Here is a 23491-nt window from a genome sequence, read left to right on the forward strand (position 1 = left end):
AGCTGACAGTGGGTGTCTATTGCGAGGAAAGCCATAGCGAATTTGAATGGTTGCAGCGCTACTCAAGAAGAAAAATAGTAAGAATATTTCGTTTTTTTTCTTTTAGTAAGTTATTTTACGACGCTTTATCAACATCTTAGGTTATTTAGCGTCTGAATGAGATGAAGGTGGTGATGTCGGTGAAATGAGTCCGGGGTCCAACACCGAAAGTTACCCAGCATTTGCTCATATTGGGTTGATTGAAAACCCCGGAAAAATCCTCAATCAGATAACTTGCCCCGACCGGGAATCGAAACCGGGCCACCTGGGTTCGCGGCTAGACGCGCTAACCGTTATTCCACAGATGTGGACGGATATTTCGTCATTAATAGATGATGATGATGATGATGATGATCACGATGACGATGTCTACTATACTGTTTATACCAGTCTCTCTATAATGGAAGCTTTACTACGTCGAACTATATAAATTGCTTCTCGTAGCGATCATAAAAATTGTTTTTATTAATTTTTTTTTTCAGATCCAACCATTTCATTAAATTATCGCCGTTTACCATTTTAATGTAGAAAAACTCCATGATTTAGTGCAACTCGTAAGCAGTATATCGAGAAAAATAAATTAAACTTCAAAATGGTTCATTCCTCCACACTGAGTGATGCCAGCGAGAACATTAAAATAATACGGCTGAAGTTATAACAATCGTTTTACGTATTCCGGACATAAAGTGTATTTTACTGGATTCAGCAATCGTCTGAAATGCCTGTTTCAGAAATAAAATCGACGTAATGCCTGCCATCTGCTGACAATATAGTGCAATAAATGTAATATGGATTTTCTTCAGGGAGGATTGTAGCTGCTAACAACACTTTAGTGTCAGCAATTTCTTTTGATAGTCCAGGTTTTCTTCTACAATAAGTGATCTCAAAATACACAATGAGAAGATAGCATCTCTATACAGTTCTACTGGATTCAGTCTTTTATTTGTCTCTATTGTGCTATTCTTAAACTGACACACAGTGTAAAAATGTCTTCGATTTTACTTGCACCTCAAAATATGGTATAGAAGAGACTTATGAAAAATATTTCCTAAGTTCGTCTATTTTTCTTTCTTCTTCAACTTTTGCTTTATTGTTACATGCGAAAAGCTAGAAAAATAAAGTCCAAATGCACATTTCTGAGTGTTATAGGAGAGACATTGAATATATTATCCTAGTGAGCGTTATTCTGTGGTCCCTAGATTACAAAGTTCACCATCTGATAAAATGTGTATGTGTGTGTATCCAATGCCCACCCACTTCACTTGCTTGATTCGGGTTCCGCATACTGCGGATAGATGGCAGAACTGTGACCCATTTTCTAGTTTTACACCACTTGGGCGGGTCACACTGTACAGTACATGATGTGTATCTGTGGAGAGTTATGTCGTGTACTAGGGTAAGTGTATGTGTAAGTGTTCGTGTATGCCTAAGTGTAGTGTCTGGAATGAGTGATGATGAAGATGAGGAAGGGAGAAGGGGAAACCCGGCACGTAGCCTACTCCTGTCGAATAGCACCAAGGGGGCCGCCAGGCTTAACGTCACCATCCGACGGACGAGTCTCTATCAACAGTGACATATTCCTTCTCTTCATATGCACTGCGGGGAGATTTGAGATTTAACCCAGGGATATTGGTGCACAATCTAGTGATTAGAAGTTGTACATGAAAATTTCTGACCCCGCCGGGAATCGAACCCGGGCCGGCTAGTCTGTAGGCAGACACGCTATCAGAAAGCTAACTCGGCGGACACATCTGATAAAATGTATGTGTTAAAATGCTGTTGCAGCAGAATTCCTCTTGATGATGATGATGATGATGGTATCTTGTAATTTAATAGGTTTTCGGGATTCAGTCGTATTTAGTGTATTCGTTGTACTTATACGCTCATAATATGTTTTCTGATTTCTTACTTTGCCATTTAGAATAAATTCTTTAGTTTTTTTATGAAGGCTTAGATTTTCTTTTAATATGAAACATTTATACTCTAGTATTATTGTTTAGTCAACTGTCCGAAGACAGGTCTGAATCTTACAAATGACACTAAAAAGCACCACTTATGAGGCTGCTAGGCCATAGGATAGTGGGGTAGGGTGACCAGTTCCTTTCCTCCTCCATTGTATACATTGCCGATTAGCATATACTACACTAAACAGATTTCAGATGCATATAAACAATTTTACCAATTTTTGTATCCATTAATATCATAGCCAAAATCATGACATAACCAAGTTTCCGTTAAAATAATAATAACAAAATCATGTAACAATTACATTTCTAACTCGCTTCATGATTTCAAATTCATTCATTAAAACATACGTAGTATAAACAGCAATTTCCTGGAATTACATGCATTATTACAAATGCTTCACTCATGATTCATTCATTCATCCACTCATTTATTTATTCACTTATTTATTTAATATATATATGTACATACATAGGCTGTGTCCAGTTACAATATTTATTTGTAATTTTATAAGAAACTAGCCGTACCCGTGCGCTCCGCTCACCTGTTACAAATAAATATAAAGTAATTACATAATTAAAAAAGGACGTTTGATCCAAGGAACATTCGTGTTTGATAGAAGGATAAATCTTTTAATATGTTACTTAATTTAAATTGTATTTAAATCATTAAAATGCGGTCATTTTGGTCCAGAGGGCAATCATTTGGTGCAAAGACAATTCCTTTAACATGTTCCTTAATTATTGTTATTACATTCAACCATAGTTTAATGAAGATAGACATATCATTTAGTTAATGTGTATACTTTATATTACTTGCTATATGTTTCAGAAGTTACTGTAATAACATTGTAGAATTATGTCCATTTAGAGAAACTACACTTTCCAATGGTGAAATAATAATTAAACAATTAATTAGCTTCCGATTTTACTTCATACATACACAGAAACATTCTTAGGTTATGTTTAATAGATTTCGATTGTTGTTGTCCAAGGCCCCTTATAGACAAAGTCATTTGTTTTTATTTCAGTACAGCGCCTTAGATGGCGTTGTTATTGTAATTTTAAAACTCATTTATCTCATTAAATATCAGTCCTATCAAGATTTTGTATAGAATAAAACTTATCGGAAATTATTTTTGAAGAAACTTTTGTTATGTCATATTTTTCATGATAATCAATAATAAGCGAGATATTTCGATTTATTAATTCAGGCCTCCTTATAACCTCCCTTTTAAATAAAGCATTTTGAATGGCATATAGCCTAAAATCTAAGTTACAACGAACTTAATTTATATTCCAATTTTCATATAAATCGGTTCAGCCATTATCGCGTGAAAAGGTAACAAACATCCAGACAGACAGACAGGCAGGCAGGCGGGCAGGCAGACAGACAGACAGACAGACAAAAATTTCAAAAAAGCGATTTTCGGTTTCAGGATGGTTAATTATACATGTTAACACCAATTATTTTTGGAAAATCGAAAATTACCAGAAAAATTTTGGCTGCAGATTTATTATTGGTATAGATTCACTTTTGAAGACGATTTAAAAGTGGTGAAGATTATGGAATTCGTAATTGTATGTTGAGAATTTCTCCAGTACATTCCTACACTACAACCACTAATTGCGAAATTATGCTAACAGGATTCCATGGAAGGGAGGGGGTGAGATGAGAAGACGGAATCGTACTATGGACTTAGAGTTCGAAAATACCACAAAGATAATAACTAAACCGAAAAGTTCACAGTATTAAAGCTGGTCCACAATAAACCGGAAACGGAAACGACACTGAGAACGAGAACGGAAATATTGTTAAAATAAATGCATTTAAATGTAAGCGTTGACAATTAACTTTCAAGTTCCCGTTCCCAGGCTTCGGCAAGCTTCTCGTTCATAATTGAGAATGCTCACATTGAAATACATTTATTTTAACAATATTTCCGTTCTCGTTCTCATTTCCTTTCCCGGTTTATTGTGGACCAGCTTTGACAGACCACGAGTATAGGAACGGTTTCTGCCAACTGGGTGATAATTGTCAGCATTAAATAGATATCTATCTACAAATAGATTACGCAATTTCATTTGTAATTACGCAAGTTCTTATGTCAAATTATACAGATCTTTTACGAAATGAAATAAAGCGAAACGTGAGATTAAATATAACGAAATATTACAATGATATTCAAATTGTGGCCAACGAAAGAACTCCGGAAAGAATTTGTCATAATGTGATCTTGTTACACACTAGTCATTTCTGTCAACGTTGGAAGTAGAACAGCATTCCGTGGAACGAAAAGCACTAACTACAGAAAGAACCCTTATACCACAGTCTACTATATACAGTCGCGAAGCTCAATATGTAGTAAAAATGCAAACATGGGCAGTTGCCCACCATTAGGATCGCTACTATCGCCTCATCATCGCAGATATCTCTCCTAGTAGACGACAAAATATGTTACACTTTCTTTGTGTTGTTTTGGAAAAATTAACACCTTCCTTCCATTATTGAAATATTAAATGCATAAAGTTAATTTATTATTTTAATGAAGTATATTAAATTCCACCATAAACTCGAAGATAACTGCAAGAAATAGGTTAATATTATTTTTGTTTGTGCAAAACGAACTGAAATTTACTATAATCGCTTCACTCATTCAAGATTATAGCGATAATTAACTATGAAACCAATAAATATTAATTTGCATTTCCCTTTACAACAATAATAATGGAAATATGAATTAATTGAGTAACTTACGAGTACCGGTACTTGTAGTGTAGGCTTACGTAGTTAACAAAGTGGGATGAGGTTAAGCAATAATAATCACACCAGAATTGGAAATAAAACGTGATCAATAAATTTTATTGTAACAGACTTTTTCTACGTCTTTAGTAAAGTAACAAATAAAAATAACAACAAAATTAACAGCTATAATTAAAAACATATCCTTTGAAAAAAAAGTAGGCCTAAGCAATAACGAACCCACCAGAATTGAAAATAAAATGTGATCAATAAATTTCATTAAAACAAACTTAATTTTTCTACGTCTCTAGTAAAATATTATTATTCCAATTATTGTATTTTAGCCATTAGCATTTTCATTACAACCAATAACGGACATTTCACAAGCATCAATGTGAAACACGCAACGAGGTAGCACTCGATGTAAATACGACACAGTCCAAAGACGACCGTGGATAGTCTATTGTTTCTAGTTGCTAACCGCTTGGAGTGCTTTATCACGAGATTTGCAAAAAAATCACCTCAAGCTTTGCGACTGTCGTATATAGTAGAATGTGCTTATACTTCACTTTAAATTTCTGTCTTCTTTCTTCTCTTTTATTATTTTATGGATATTGAGGTAAGTAACTGTACTCGAATTTCAATATTCTACATTCAATTCCTTTCTGTTTTATCTAACTCCTCAGGGAAAATCGTTCGAATCGCATTAGTTCTCGGAAGCTCTATTCAACTTTTTTACAATAGTTCTGCACAAAGAAGTTATATTCTTTTCAATATGTATAGGCCTACCTTCCAACTTGCAAGCTTTCATTAGTGATTACACATTAGTCTGTATTTGTCGGGTCTAGCTATTCCCTCAGTCTTCTGTTCTACAAATCGTTAAAGTCATCGCAATGAAAATCACCTGAACCGAGAATTTTTTTTTATTTTCTTATGAATAGAAATTTGCATTCAAGTGTGTTTTAGCTGAACAATTCCGACTGAGTGCGTCCATACATTTTCTTAGCTTTCCTTTCAAAGGAGATGTAGGATGTCGGGGGGAGAGAAGGGTGAACATTTCCTCATTTATTAAAACAGCCCTTCTTTTCATTGACAGTATTTTATACCTTACAACGACATCTGTCGTGACGCTTTTAACATCTCTTTTAAATTCCGTTAACATCTTTTTAATTAATATTTCCTTAATATTTTTGACAATGTTGTGATCCCAATGCCATTTACTATATACGATTCAAAAGAAGAAATTTCGTTTCATGTGTCCTTTCTGTCTATATTTGAGTGAATATTAATTTCCTTGTTAAGTAACGCAGGCTGCTGAAAATCTCGTTAAATGTGTTCACAGTCAATGTGAACACCCGAAGTCTCCATGCATTTAAAATGCATATTCTATGGATATGCAGGTTATGTTTAATTTAGTCCAGATAATAGTTACAGCATAACACAATTTTATAAGTAGCTTAGGTACAATTTTTGTAATTATCTTTTCATTTCAATTATTCGTAATGTCTCTCATTATCCATCCTTTAAATTTGCTTCAAAAAGAATTATCAAAATTTGTCTATATAAACATTTTGATTATCCAACAAAATTAATTTTTCAGGAATTTAGTGTATCAAATCTAGAACAAATTTATAAACAAACATTGCTGATTTACTTCCATAAAAATCACAATAAATGTAAATTTGATCCTCATGAATACCATACGAGACAAAACTACAGTTTCTTTCTAAATACTCCCAAATGCCACATAACTCCTGGATTAAAACACAGCAGAAATGTTGGACCCAGAATATATAATGCAGTAATTAGAGCTTACCCTGAGCTAAGTACACTTAACACACATAGATTTAAGAAACAAATCAGATTAATTATTTGATTGATTAAGCAAATTGAGTTAAAATTGATACTCTAATATTAATGTACTTTTGTATTTTCTATTTGTATATAGACCCTATTATTACATGCTGTATGTATTTTACCACTTATTAATGTTATTGTGCTCAATGAACTCTCTTAATTTTGTGATATGAAGAGTTCGCGGGAAAAACGATGAAGGTCACATTTCTGTTAAGGATTAGATAATGGTCTAATTGAGTCTATAACTGCAAGATGTAGTGCTGTATTCGTGGTGATAATTCTCCTTTTTACCATTTTTCATAAGAACAACATTAAATTTTGTAGTGATCCATGAATTAGACAATGACATCAACCTTAACAAAACTGTGACATTCATCGTTTTTCCCGCGAACTCTTCATATATTTTGTATAACTGATCTGAACTGCGCCCGAGCACGAGCTTCTGCTCTTTCGGGCTGCAATGCCTAATGTAGCTCAAGTGTAAAATATTAAATAAATAAATAAAATAAAAATAAATAAATAAATAATCACCTCATCTCTGGAAACTTTTCGGCCTACACAGGAAGGTTGTATTGGGTACAGTACAGTAGGCTACTATGGGTGTGTCTGATGTTCAATTACGTCAACATTAAGAACTAGACTTAAGGAAGGATGCGTCAGACATTGTTTATTGCATATTCTATAGATATGCAGAAGTTATATTTATTTTAGTTCAGATAATAGTTACAGCATAACTCGATTTTATAATTAGATTAGGTACAATTATGTAATTATCTTTCCATTTTATTTATTCGCAATGTCGCTCATCATAATCATCCCATGTTTGGCAACTTTTCGACCTACAGAGGAAGGCAATTGATGACATCGTTCTTGGAGCTCTGAGGGGATCCATATTTCTACTCCCAAGACATCTCTACGGTCAACAATGATCTTGATCTTCAGCATAAAAGTGTATTGTTATTACTCATAATTTTTTTAATCCAATGACGCGTACTTTATTTACGTCATTCACCCATATGAAGCCAGTTATGTAGACTAATTTACCGACAGAGTCTTTGCCCAGGGTGCTTCATAGAAGGCTGGCCTATACTACACCCGCGATGAGATGATTATGGAGATTTGTTGGGATGCCACAGGGGAACAGGAGCTTCCCGGAGAAAACCCCTGTGTTACCTGGACCACGGACTTTTGCTCAACACAAGTTATAAATCGGAAGTACACCGGGGATCTAATATTATTAGTAGTATGAGTAGTAGTAGTAGTAGTAGTAGTAGTAGTAGTAGTAGTAGTAGTAGTAGTAGTAGTAGTAGTAGTAGCAGTAGTAGTAGTAATAATAATAATAATAATAAAACAATAAAATAACAACATTAATAATAAAAACAACAATCATAATAACAATAATAGACGTAATACGTTTTCCTAAAATTTCATAATAGTTCACACAACTCATGAACATGAAGCTTGTTCAGTCTTCCTACAAAAACAGTTTTAGAAGCATGCTGAAGTAGGCGAGTTACTATTATCTGGCTCCGAGAAGCTGAATTAATATTAAATTTATATGAATGTCTCATTCCATACCGTCCTCTCTGAAGTCTCAAACACAGAGGTGCGGTCTCTGAGACCAAAATTTTTTATGTGGAAATGAACCTGTTCCCGCCTCTTCAAGAATGTGAACGCTTGTGTACTTTCTGAAGGGAAGCCGGTAGAGCAGTTCACTCAATGGAATTCAATTATTTCGTGTAATACTGCAGATATTACACAAAGTACACTGCTAGCGGTCTCTTAGACCGCACGTCTGTGTAACTGGACTGTTTTTCTCCGTTCCCGCAATGGATTCTACACAAGGCCCTTCGCAAAAAGTTAGCGTTAATGGTGAAAACTTTGACGAGAGACTGCTTGAGTGGACGGAGGATGAGGATAGTGAGGTTGACTCTGCAAGTGAACAAGATTTCGTCCTTGAGAGTGATGAACAATGTTTGCCTATTGAAAGTGTACTGTATATAGAGTAGGTACCGCTTTGACTACTTCTACTTTTTGCTTTAAACACACATTATTTCAATTAATATTTGAAGAGAAAAATTCGCTCCGGCGCCGGGGATCGGACCCGGGTCCTTGGTTCTACGTACCAAGCGCTCTGATCACTGAGCTACGCCGAATTCAACCCACAGCACCGGATCGAATTCTCCTCCTTCAATGTTTCCCTTTGTGGCTTGACTCCAAGTTAGGTATGTATGTTGACGTATATGTCCAATGTCAACTGCCATTATACTAGGAGCGCACTAGGCTGAGTGACTTGTATGGCCGGGAATCCGCTGTATAATGGCTCCTAGTATAATGGCAGTTGACATTGGACTTATACGTCAACATACATGCCTAACTTGGAGTCAGGCCACAAAGGGAAACATTGAAGGAGGAGAATTCGATCCGGTGTTGTGGATTGAATTCGGCGTAGCTCAGTGGTCAGAGCGCTTGGTACGTAGAACCAAGGACCCGGGTTCGATCCCCGGCGCCGGAGCGAATTTTTCTCCTCAAAAATATTAATTGTCAATATTACAGATATCATTCTGTAGGGCAAATTAATATATCTATAACATATTATTTCAGTTTTTATTTCATTTCGTCATTGAATGTATATTATTCAGCTCATTTCATTCAAAATTGAACATTAATACATAGTGAGTTTCGATAGATGCCTCTCTGTATGTGTACTCATGTATTTCCAAGCAGTAGTTGTCACGAGATTGAAGATTGATGGTTTTATAAATAAAATGTTGCAGTATAATGTCTCTGCTTTTTAAATGAAGCTAAGGATGTAAAAGAACATTAGCTAGGTTATTTCGCATCCATTGCTTTATTCTTGTGCTGACAACAATATTAATACAATAGCGGTTTCAGAGACCGCATGTCACTTTACGCAGGTCTGTTGTTAGTGTTAAAACACTTTTTAGGCCTACTTGTTATAAACATCTTTGTTTCACTTTTTCATATTATTAAACGATTGTCAACGCACTTACATTGTTATATATAATGTTTAGTTTATTATTCTTTTTAAGTATACAATCTCGTACAGAGTTATTTGTAAATTTTGGAAATTCAATAATAATAATAATAATAATAATAATAATAATAATAATAATAATAATAATAATAATAATAATAATAATAATATTTTTCACTTTCCTGCCATAAATAACTACTCTTTACCTATCATTTTTCATGTCCAGTTTCTCACCAAATAGTTTTCTTCTGTCGTTTCCTACCTCTTCTCTCTTAATCTGCCACCTATTGTTCTCTATTAGTCGTTTCTCACGAGTAATTTTCCACTTGTTGTTTCTTATAGTGATTTCCCACCTTCGGTTTTCAGGTCTCGTTTCTCACCACACGATTCTCATCCGTTTGTTTTTCATCCGTCAGTCTCCACCGATAAATAATACATCACGGATCATCAAGTCTGCACAACTCAATTAGAAACAATCACCTGCGAATCCTAGTGTCGCATATCAGTAGTTATAAATACATTCTTATTTTCATAATTGCAAATTTGTCGGGGCGAACAGTTGCTACGGTACGAACTAGAGTCCTGCATAACCGGTTACGAAAGATAGAACAGACATATTCCTACTGAACGCCTCGCGCTATAGACAGTATACGAAGCTCTTCCGCCTCGCGGAGTAGTCCAATGTTCGGTTTAACGAATGTTCGAGTCTCACTCGGTTGGACGGCTCTGGATCATGAAGTACAGATAATACTGAGCCATCCAGGAGTTCCAAGAATATTTGCAAGAACGCGATTATCATCGTGTACCCTTCAAATGATATTTCCTCCTCTCTCCTCATTGATTGAAGCACGCATCATGAAGCTAAAATCATTAGACTTGAGAGTGCTTTTATTTTTGTTAACAACTTATCTCCCTAAAAACGATTTATTAGAAAAACAATAATACATCCGCTTAGAATAATTAAAAGACATAGGCTAGATTAACAACTACTCTTTCAGGGGTAGCCAATGTATTTTCAGTTTAAAGTTTGAACGTTACAATAATAAGTGTGTACATAATATTTGCTATTCTCTTTTGTAAGTAATTGCAATTTATTTTATTCTTGTATTTGTTTACACGTCAGATTTCATCTATGCAATACGCTTATTTCCTTTCTTGTTACCGGTGTCCATTAGTTGATTTATATATTAGTTATCAAGATAAATGTACCAAAGTGTCCAATCAATTATAACCCTATTTCAAGCTAACTTACTTACTTACAGCTTTTAAGGAACCCGCGGGTTCATTGCTGCTCTCACATAAGCCCGCCATCGGTCCCTATCCTGTGCAAGATTAATCCAGTCTCTATCATCACATCCCACTTCCATCAAATCAATTTTAATATTATCCTCCCATATACGTCTCGGCCTTCTCAAAGGTCTTTTTCCCTCCGGCCTCCCAACTAACACACTATATGCATTTCTGGATTCGCCCATACGTGCTACATACCCTGCCCATCTCAAACGTCTGGATTTAATGTTCCTAATTATGTCAGGTGGAGAATACAATGCGTGCATCTGCGTTGTGTAACTATTTCCATTCTCTTGTAACTTCATCCCTCTTAGCCCCAAATATTTTCCTGAGAATTTCAAGCTAACTCTTTTTTAATTATAAATGTTTTATTTAACGACGCTCGCAACTGCAGAGGTTATATCAGCGTCGCCTAATGTGCCGGAATTTTGTCCCGCAGGAGTTCTTTTACATGCCAGTAAATCTACTGACATGAGCCTTTCGCATTTAAGCACACTTAAATGCAATCGACCTAGCCCGGGATCGAACCCGCAACTTTGGGCATAGAAGGCAGGTGCTATACCAACTTGCCAACCAGGTCGACTGTTTTTTTAATTAGGAAAAGTAAATTTCCTTCAATTACTCCATTTTTGTAGTTACAAAATGTCATCAGGGTTCCAGTATGATAGGGATGAGACGATATTAGCTTCCAATCACGATAGAAGAGATCGACCTTGATCACGAGCGTATAGCGCATGCACTACATAGCAACGTAACGTAGACATCAGGGATGTACATGCACATGCAGCGAATAAAGGTAGCAATTATTACAATAACTTGCGTTACTAAATTTCTGGCTATGTTATAGGACTAATTATTCAGTTATTTAATATACGTGTAATTACATATATAAACAAATTCCAAAGGGAAGGGATTTTTAGGAACAAAAAAAGAAATAGGAAAAGTTAATTGTATGTAAACCATTTTATTGTTAAAAGCAATTATTTATTATGCAAATACTTCACTTCATTGGTTAGGAGAAACTAATAGGGTCTACCTGCTAGACGTGTGTGATCTCTAAGTACTTTTGAGTATTTGTTGAAAAAATAATAATGACGATATTGATTGAAATAGAATATATTGATTGAAATAGAATATATTGATTGTGTGATTGTGAAAATGTAGTCCTTACTCTCCAGTCGTGATTATGTAATGAGTTTTCTTAGAGTGATTTGTGAGATGCACGTAACACGAAAAAACAAATTGATTAAATTAAGATATTGAGAGCCATCGTAATTTTTGGGGTCAATTATTTATGGGGTTATGTGTGATTTTTAAAACTTCCACAATTTTCGGCCAAAATTTGTGCAATTTAAACTATATAAACAAATCTATAATAATATCATCTATACAAAATTTGGTGCAATTAGTGCTAATAGTTTTGAAATTATATTTTTAATTATATTTTATATTGACGTTACTAAAAAAGCTGCATCAAAGTTTTCAAAATGTTTAGTTCATATTTCCTCAAAATCTTGGAAATAGTTATTGGAATAAAAGTGAATTAGCTTTTTGAGCTTAGTAATAGTATAAGTTAAAGTGCAATCAAAGATAAAATATTATTTCTAAATTAAAGAAACACGTAGTCTAATAAAAGTAAATATCCAGAAACAAGCAACAAATAAAACATCAACAATATATTTAAAATAAAGATATAAAAGGAATCTAGATACAATCTACTGACCTAAATGTAAATTAATTTACCTTTGATGTCAATTCCGAAATCAATTTATTTCTCTCTTCTCCTGAATAATGCCTATTTTTTTTTATGTTGCGTCTCATAATGCCGTTTTATGTTGTTTTTTTTTTTTGCAAATTATAATTTTTTACACAACAAACACTGGACTTCATCACCATGTTCGAAGTATAAACATTGTATCTTCCACTCTTCCTTGAAAGCTTTAAGCGCTTCCGTTCCGTCATGATGCGCTGTTCTAAGATCTGTACATCCTCTAGCAATGTTTACAGGTAAAAGAGCTCCGCGCGCGCGCAGCGGGCATAAAAGAGCTCTAGCTCAAAATTATTAATTACAATCGCAAGACTGCTGTATGGTGAAATGCGCTTGGTATTCTGTCCTCTATATCTATGGTTCTGTCTAGCCAGGCGCAATCGCTTGAAGGCCGGATATTCGAACGAATGTCCAACCTAGCCGGTTGAGCTGCAACCGGTCGAATATAAACCTGTGGTCGGCGCTGTTCTGCAGCACTCTGGTACGAAGAGACATTTCGATAAATAATTTATTCCTTTCGGTCCGTAAAATGCGAATATGTAAGCTGCATTTTCCATTGTCCTATTTTCTCATCTTGTACATAATAGGGTTTACTGTCCCAGTGATACGAATTTAGTTCTCCTCCATTTGTTCAACGTTAACAAGCTGCTAGAAGAAAACAAGTACCGGTACCAATGAAAACTGGCAACTAGAAAAAAAATTAAATGCGTGTCATTGAAATCAGTCGCGATAAAACTTATGCATTGAACAGCGGAATACAGTTCGTCCGACTTGAACACAAACGACGAAATATTGCAAGAACTGAAAATAACAAACCAATTTGAAAAAATTAGCAACACGCAAATCAAATTATATTGAACATGTAAACAGAATGTCTAGAGCAAGACTGTCAAAATTAATTATGAAAGACACTTCGACTGGAAGAAAACACCGGGGCCGACCAATGAAGAATTTGGCGGATAAATTATTATAATGCTTTAACAGGCCAGTTTTTTATTTTTTCCTTAAATGTACGTTAATTGACTGATGTCGTTTAAAACGAGAGATTTATTTTAGTTTATTCCATTCTTTTCGTATTTTGAATAAACATTTAAATCTGCTCCGCTTTCCGTTTAGATTCTCGGGGCGAAGCCAGGTTTCTTCCCCAGACAGTAGAAAACTTGCATCATCATAGTTTGCTAACCAGTTAATCACAGTACTCTGTTCGTAGCTGCCGTTGTTACTTTTTCTGTGCGAGGAGTAATAGAAAGTTTATTTAATATTGTATCAAGTTTTCATAGTATCACATTATTCTTAATATTGTACGTAAGCAACAATTTTGTGGAAAATCCTATTATTTTTACATTATAATTACATAATTTTAAATTTGAAGGTTAGCAACGCTGGGGGATACTGTTTGAATACGTACACTGTGGTAAAAGTCGAGAGAGACAGGTGCCTAATAATAAAGAGGAAGCAGAAACAGATCTCAAGACATGTGACAGCAACGTGGCAGGACGTCTGGAAGGTGTACGTTATATTTTTCACGAGGAACCAATGTAGGTAGATTAGGGGCCATTCCATTGTCACGTGTGTGACATTTGATTTTAATTTTTTCTGCTCATAAGACAAATATTTAATCCAATATGAACAAAAATGAAAAACCAGTATATGATATACACTCTTGACATTAAAGTCTATCTTCATTTATGAATTTTAAAGAAATCTTTGCCTCACTTTCAATACTATTCAGTTCTGAAATCTTGTCACAGGTGGGACCAAAAATGGACATTAAACATGACACTGTGTTAAGTTGTATTAATGTTCTGTGAAGTGTTTGGTACAAGCTATTCAAAAAAAAACACTTTCATAGTGATAGAAGAGTAGTTGTAGTTCACCATGATCTGCATAAAATAAGAGTAATTGCATTTACATGCAAAATATAAATTATTAATTATTGTCACAGGTGGGACATGGTGTGAATTATTCAATTTATCCTCTGTAATTACTGAAATCATAAAAAATGCAATTTCTCACACAGCTATTTCATTCTGTTTGGGGAAGAACACACACAATTTGTTCATGGCTATATGTGGCACATCGATTCAACAGTTCTGGAACCTTTCCCTGATTCACCAACTGTTCGCATTGACATTATTTTGACATCATCGTCTTCATCTATATTACTTCCGTAGATGGCTGCATACAGTTTTTCTAGTCGTACTAATAAATTCCACTAGCACAAATGATTTTGGGTTAATTTCATGAGAAGCTGATGCTGTTCTTGTATTATGTTCTCGAAGTTTTCTACAATCGTTATTTTCACATTCACTGTCTCTATTAGAGTCAGGATAAGCCTTATCATGTATTTCACTAGTTCTGAACTTTGCTAGATATGTAAAACCAACAATTAAGTTGCTAGAATCACAGCTCTTGAAATAATGCTTCGACTGCAGTCAGGTTAGTATGTACTTTTCATTTTTCCTTTCTTTATAATTCCCTTACTTCCTTTTATCTTATTTGAACAAGTTCTGTGTCCTAGAAGCTGATTTTTCATCCTTGTGTAGAAAGCGATGTCTCCATAAAATATGTCACAGGTGGGACACTCAATAATTACGATTAATCTCGAAAATTTCTTTGTGTATCATCTGAAACAATGGATTCGTAATTTAATGGGATAAGTTTATTTACAGTACAAAATCTAGTTCAGGCCTGCAAGTTTCCACTACTTTCTTCAAACAGTAATTTCTTGATAAATGGTGAACTGATATCCATATTTGTTCTTTCACAGATAACTTCAGTGTTTTCTTTCGCATAATCTTCAAAATTCGATGTGATATAAGACGTTTGAAATATTGGGGTCATGCTCACTTTGTCATGGAATGGTCCTTAGGTGAAAACATCCGCAGTTATTTTGTTGGCATTTCCAAAGAGTAGATTGAGAATCGAATTTGGGACACTTTTAAGAAAAAATCGTGACTAGATTATGCTGAGGCTGAATCAACAAGATAGAAGAATCCATTTCATCGTCATTTTTAGCCACGAAGTGCTACTTAATTCCTATGAGAGAAACTACGAATCGGTTTATGAACCGATTAACCACGTCCCAAGTGCACTGTAGAAAGACAGACAGAGCAGCACAAAAGGTCTGCTGCTCCGATAGACTGTTTTCAACGTGTAGCATTCTCGGCTCTAGTTTGTTTTTCAAAGCACTTCAATTCGCATATAAATGAGATATATTTTAATTGGAATTCCCATATCTGCGAACAAGAAATGAAATGAACATAACCTCAGGGATAAACATGCAAAAAATATTCTACGTAACTGAGAAGCGCTAGCAGCTTAACTGGCGCTTCAAATATTAAACTTCCTATCTACAATTTGAATATTTCACAATTTCCGTAACCCCAGAATCTTCTAGGCAAAGAAAGGTTGGCTGCAGTAGCCATACGAGAGCTTAAAGCGGATCTGTATTTAAGAATTCGGGGTTGTTGTTTAATTCAGAGCCGGACAGGGAAGATGGAAATAGATAGGGTGGAGGTAGAAAAAAGAGCTAGCTTTCCTTGATAGTGGGTGTATATGCGGGAGGAGCATAAAACTCCTTGGGTTATTATACCGAGCAAGTCTTGGACCATTAAACCCGGACGAGGAAGAAGACGCCATGGAGAGAAAGGATAAGAGGAGACGGGGATGAAAATACTAAAAAAAAGACTGTATAAGAAAGATGGAAGTAGGAATGAAAAACAGAGATAGAGGGACGGATGGGATAAAAAACGTGTGGAGAAGGAATAGGAATCTTAGTGATATAAAAATCCAGGATAGGAGCATCAGTTAAGCTGGATGAGGAAATGAAGTGGGCGGGTTGTATGACAGACACCCCAGCAGGAACATGTCTGATAGAGGAGCCATCTTACTGTGAGATATACATTCAAGTCGAGAGAAAGGATTTCGCTCAGTAGGAGCTGTAGTTTGCACACCAATTGCGGTGATAGCTTATTCACTCGCTTTATTTCACAAATCTTAATTCATTATCAACAGTTCTGTCGACTTAAGGGAACACTCCACTAAAAATGACAACCTTTCTCCTAATAATTTTTTCAACCAAATTTTGACAGCATGTTCAGTATGTAAAGGATTAACAATGTCCTAATTTTGAACTCGCATGTTTTTGGCTTTTGATTTTTTATTTTTTCTATTCTTTTCAGAAATATTTTCAAACCCAAGTTTTTAGTAGAAGATACCAATTTTTAAGCTTCCTGTTTTTTTGGTTACATTCACAAGACATAGAGAAACATTTCTATGTATTAGTTTTATGATATATCTCATTTATTCACTTTCATAATTTTTTTTCATTTAAAAAATGTTATTTTTCCTGTATTTCATGACACAAATATTAATAAAATAAATTAGCAGCATTTTTACAACAAGAATACATAGAAACGTGTAGTTACCTCATAAATAGTTGCAGTAAAAATTTCATCCAGATTGATTAATATTTGGCATAAAAAACTTAGTGTTAAATCAAGCAAAATAAACTTAGGGAAAAACGGATTTGAAAGTAAAATTAATGTTCACGTAAATTAAAATTCTCCTTCGCTACATTCATCCAATAATTTCAGGGAGCCAAATTTACAACATAAAGTTACCGATACTAGATTTGTAATCAGAAATTTGTAAAAAAATAATTTTGATAGCTCTTTGAATGCCACGCCTCCTTACAGACTTAATTAAAAGAAAGTAAACATATTTGTAACCAGAGTTGAACTAAATCCATTTGGGGTATGAAAATACAGGGTGGAAGGTAACCTTTTACAATACTTCTGGGATGTGATATCTCGAATTATGACAAACAAGAAAGTCTAATAATATTTTGTTCCCAGAAGGGCGGTTTTCGAAAAAAAATGTCTTTTGTAACTTGAAATTATAATTAAGTTTTTCATGAAACTGCTCAAAATTGGATTTTTTATCTCATGTATGATGATAGCGTAAACTATGCATGACCATATTGCAGTAGTATTTGCATGGAAAATAACACAGATTTCGAATAAATCGCGTTAATAGTCGTGTACACATTGCATGGGAACAGGGCTGTGACACGCTGGCAACACTGTTTCTTACGTACGCAAACCATGTGGTCGAGCTAGGTGTACGGAGCGGACGATACGCTTACATTCACTTCGTCATTAGTTGCAGGCTACGTGCAGTTCGAAGCAGTTGAAACACAACGAGATGCACAGTTTTCTAATCGTGAGTATCCGGATAGGTTATTAATTTATGGCGAAAACTGGTCACAAGGCCGCTGCAGCTGCTCGCTTATATCGTGACAGATAACTGGATCAGGAGTGTGAAGTTGTAGACACGCAACTGGTGGACACTTTGAACAATACCTTTAAAAGACACTGTAGAGAATGGTGTACAAAATTTAACAGTGTACCTGGCATTAATGTGTATCATTTTCATTTAGTTTCAAAGTTGTTTATTTCTTCCAAACACTGTATTGTAGTTGAGTTGGCGTGACATCAACTGTGTGATCCTAATGTAAAATAATGCTGCATTTAAAGAATTAATTTTGTTTTATGCATAATTTTTTTTCATTCTACTGTGTTATTGATAAATTGCCTTAAACTGTAACAGAAACTACATGTGTGTTCGTACTAAATTTAGTGCTGAAACGATACAATAACGAACGTTTCATCATAGATAACGAATAACACAGTTCATGTAATTAACATGTTACGATTACATAAAGTTTGATTTCACTGCATTCTCAACAGATGTTTTTGTTTACAAAACCGTACGTGTGTACATCCTCTCAAAACTCCTGCCAAGTAGATGATTGGAGCGGCATTCAGTATGCTTGGATGCAATGATCTCGCGAAATAAACACTGCTACTGTCTATAACGTTGCGACATTGGAACATTCGTTTTCTCGAAATATTACAAAAACTATTGGGCGTATGAAAAAAATATTATTTGACAAGACGTTCCCAAATGATATGATCTGTTAATTGTGTGAAGGATTGTAAAAGGTTACCTTCCACTCTGTATACATTCTAAAGAAGTGAAATAGCCAATAATTTTTTTTGGAATATTTTCATTATTTTCAGTTGAGTCTCTCCTTAAAGTCAAATACAGAAATTTGTACAAATCTTAAAGTCTGTGGAGGTATTAGTAGCGAATGGTTCGGTTTACAGACCGTTTTGGAATTATCCACTTTCCTTGTTTTCCGTCAAATAGCTTTGATACTGTAACGTATGACTGATAATGAGAAGTCTTGTGTTCAAGACCCGTTTATTTCATTCCTTTCCTTTTGTCTTTATCAAGTTGTGAAATTGGGCCCATATTGAGCAAGACATGGAAACCGATTTTATATACCTGTTCTTAAAACGCAGAGAAGGAAATCTTGAGATATATTGTAAACAATTGAAGAGGTTAATCAAAGAAGGTTCCAAAATTGTCATTTTAAAATTTTACAGCAGGAACAAAATACTGAGTATGTCACTTGTCACTATCAAATACAGACGCAAAATCAATACTTTATCATCATACATTTAAACCACTGCCAAGAAGGTATGATGTAATTTTATTCTTTAACTAATTATAATCTGAAAACTGCAGAATTGGGTCCTTCTTCTACAATACTACTACAGCTTTTACCAAAAGTTTAAGGACGACCCTTAAAAAGTGATGTTTGACGCCTGATTTATACTCATGTGAAACCCCCCCATCTTTATGCAGGGAACAAATCCTGTGAAAAATGAAGTTTTCATTTAAACCCAATCTTTCTCTCTTTCAAACTGTGGATTATGTAACAAGTTATCCGTTATGAAAATATATGTAAAAACTACATTTTTTGAAGGGAAAAAATTAATTACTTCAGAATAAGTGTGCTTAGATCATTTAATTTTGTGATCAAGTTAGACATATCTCAAATGTTTCTTGTGCAATCATAACTTTTTATTTTAAAAATTTTGTAACAGCTCGTTCACCCATTGTAATCAAAATTTTTTCTTTCTTTTATTTAGGAAAATTGCCATTTTCTAAAATTCTCTTGAGTTTGAAATTCGCAGTAATTTGTTCTGGGACTGTCATTGCCATTTACAACATAACATTGGGAGTTGGTAAAAACTTGCCAATCAGCTTATTCCCTCCGTTTTTAGTAAACAGCTGTGGAGTTTCTTACACATGTGGGAATGTTAGATTTATTCCTTGAAAAAAAAACGTGAAAATGAGTAGAAATTCAGTGAGTATGGACATGAAGTGACATTATTGTAACGCGGAAGAATGACTTGAGATAATATCCAACTTTCCCAAAATTTATTGATATAAGTACAGTAGTGCCAAAAAAAAAAACCGGACCGACACTTGTAGATGATTTCAGAGTCTTGTTCACAGTGACAGCACGATAGACTGGTAACTAAGACTTTCGTGGTTCGAATCCTGCCTGAGAAGGAAGCTTTTTTTGGTTCCTTATTCTATTTTTATTTCCAATACATTGATTACAGCGATATTTTACTACTTAATTAACTTATTATTCCCAGAACATGAATTTTACCAGCTTATTTTCTAATGGCTTTCGAAATGGGCTACGTCAGCAATTGAAACTACAACAATTTCAATAGATTACTCGCTATCTTGTGAATGCGGGCGTGGCATATGCAGTGGCTCATTTCGGGGACTTTGATTATTCCGTCGGTCCGGTTTTTTGCCACTACTGTACATCCATTCTGGAGTAATTAATTTTTCCTACAAAAGTATAATTTTTCAACAAGTTTTCATAATAGAAAAATTGTTGTATAATACACAGTTTGAAAGAAAGAAAAATTGGGTGTAAAGCAAAAACTTCATTTTTCACAGGCATTTGTTCCCTGTATTAAGATCAGGGGTTTCACATAAATACAGGGTGATTCATAAGTCACTGTACAAACTTCGTGGGTGTAATGTGGAGGTAAAAACAAGAGTAAAATATTATATAGGTCTAGCACTTTTTCTGAACTTGTTTTATTTCAGAATTATGACGAATAATTTATTAAAACATCAGCCATTGTGGTCAACAATCAGTTAATCGGACCGCATGTTCTACCACCGCGGCTGATTGTCCAGTGTACCGACAGTTTTTGGAACATGAGTTGGGTGGCCTGCTTCATGAAGATGTCCCACTCGCTACACGAACCACCTTAAGGTTTATGCATTATATTGTCCCTGCTTATTTCAGTCTTGAGGGAAGGACGTATCTCAATGTTGCATATCCCGAGAAAGAGAAGTATTCTTATAACTTTAATGCCGTGTCTCAATGTGAGCAATACTATCTTAACATTGTTCTTGCATTGCGTTTATTTTCAATGACACGTTTATAAATCATAGACAGAAGTTTGAAATTTGAACCAGTAACTCAACAATAACGAGCTTTCTACTTTTATGGAAATAGTGTATATGTATTTTAAAGCTTAACAACTTTCGCCGCTGCTTTAACGAAACGAAAATACATGACAATTTCGGAATAGCACTGAAATAATTTACAAGTAGTTAATGACACATCAGCTATTACCGAAAAACTAATTAGGGCTATGTTCAAAAAGATTCCCTGTTGGGGAGGGGATGCCGGGGATCGTCTCCCTCTGGAGAATTTGGTGTCCTCTGCTGAAAACGTGTAAATTTGTCACTGTCAGGGGCAAATTTATACCATTCAGATACCTAATTTATAGTTTCTGCATATTTTATGTGATACTAATACAGTAAACATAAAAATTCTCTTTTCTTATTTAATAAAAGTTACGAGTGATAGCAATATGAGTCTGTCAACATTGCTAATTACTACAGGGTGGCCCACTTACCTCTTTCACCTCCGATAGCGTGTGAAATATTTCAGATATACGCAAACCGAAAATTACAAGTTAAATTAAATCGAACACACGTAATATATTGTTGTACATTAAATAATTATCAAGATATTAGAATCAACCTTCTTCAAATGTGAATCAACTATGTTTTGTATTATAAAAGTTGCGTTAGCTCTGTCTAATAACAATTGGCTACTTCACTGACTGTTTGAATGTCACCGGTAAGAGTAAACATAAGCAATGTCTGACCAAGGATCGAACGGGAGGAGACAATTCTGGTTACAGTTGTGCGACAATTAAATCACAATCAAAATGTACTGTACATTTTAATAATATTGCAACGTTGCAAGTGGTGAAGAGAGACATAAAAGTAGTGTACAATAAAAAAACAAGTTTACAATTGATGTTTGAAGAGATGGTCATTTGAATCGCAACATCTCTGAGCACGCCGTTGTATTAATGTTTCAATTGTCCAGTATAGAACTGAAGAAATAAGGGTTGTATTGGATAGTGTACAGTCGGCTACTATGGGTGTGTTTGATCTTCAATTACGTCAACATTATGAACTAGACATAAATTTTTTTAGTAGGTTATTTTACGACGCTTTATCAACATCTTAGGTTATTTAGCGTCTGAATTAGATGAAGGTGATAATGCCGATGAAATGAGTCCGGGGTCCAGCACCGAAAGTTACCCAGCATTTGCTCATATTGGGTTGAGGGAAAACCCCGGAAAAAACCTCAACCAGGTAACTTGCCCCGACCGGGAATCGAACCCGGGCCACCTGGTTTCGCAGCCAGACGCGCTGACCGTTACTCCACAGGTGTGGACAACTAGACATAAAGAAGGAATGATTCAGACATTGTTTATGTTTACTCTTACCGGTGACATTCAAACAGTCGGTAAAGTAGTAATTTGGTATTAGATAGAGCAACATTTGCAATACAAAACATAGTTGGTTCCCATTTAAAAAAAGAAAGTTGACTAATATCTTGAAAATTATTTAATGTACGAAAAAATACATTACGTGTATCAGATGTCCCATTCGATGTAGTTTAACTTCTAATAGTCGGTTTATATATATCTGAAATATCTGACACGCTATCGCTGGTGAAAGGTTAAGTGGGCCACTCTGTATTTTATCAACAATGGAAATTGTACCTTCCTCCCTAGGTAAAATATTAAATTCTTATCCTGCTGATAGTAGTAGGCCTATACTTAATAAAGGAAAAACAATATTTTATTTTCTCTTCTTTTAAATATAGAAGAAATATTTCTATAAATAAATTTCAGGGGTACTTCTGATAGTCGAATGACATTACAAAAGCTGGAACGCTTAACAGTTCACTGACTCTGCATCCCAACATTCACAATATAATTTTCACACATGCGGCTGACTGAAGATGAAAAATGCACTTCCATTAACTGAAATGGCAGCAGACAATAACTATACAACTTTTCAGAGTTCTACACTTCGTTTTACACCCTTAATTCTCTTTCATTCGAAAAAGGATTCTCAAAATTGGCTACCCTTAAGGTGTACAAGACCTATTCCGAAAATAGACCGATTCAATTACTTACATTGGTGATGAATATTCATGTCAGAATGGCAATGGACATACCTGAAACAGAGAAAATAAATTAATACATAATACAAAATATATGTGGGTAGAGACTCAAAATTCTTATTGCCTGCGGCTGACTTTATAAAATTAAACACCTTTTAAAACCCTTGAAGTGACAATAGACAAAACCCTAGATCAGGGCCGGGCATGAGAGCGGCTCAGTCTAGCCGGCCAGAGCTGCTCTCGCTCCGCAAGGCACTTCAATTCCAAGCCAGAGCAGAACGCTCACGCAGTGGCGGACTCGCATTACAGCTACCTTCTCTGCATTAATATAACAAGAGCCACGGTTGTTCTAGTCATTCATTCTGTCAGTACGTAATAGTTCATAAGGATATTACATCCATCCATTGTAGAGTACAGAATTTATAACACTCTTATTAATTTAATG

Source organism: Periplaneta americana, chromosome 11 (assembly GCF_040183065.1).
Source record: "Periplaneta americana isolate PAMFEO1 chromosome 11, P.americana_PAMFEO1_priV1, whole genome shotgun sequence".
Classification (NCBI taxonomy): domain Eukaryota; kingdom Metazoa; phylum Arthropoda; class Insecta; order Blattodea; family Blattidae; genus Periplaneta; species Periplaneta americana.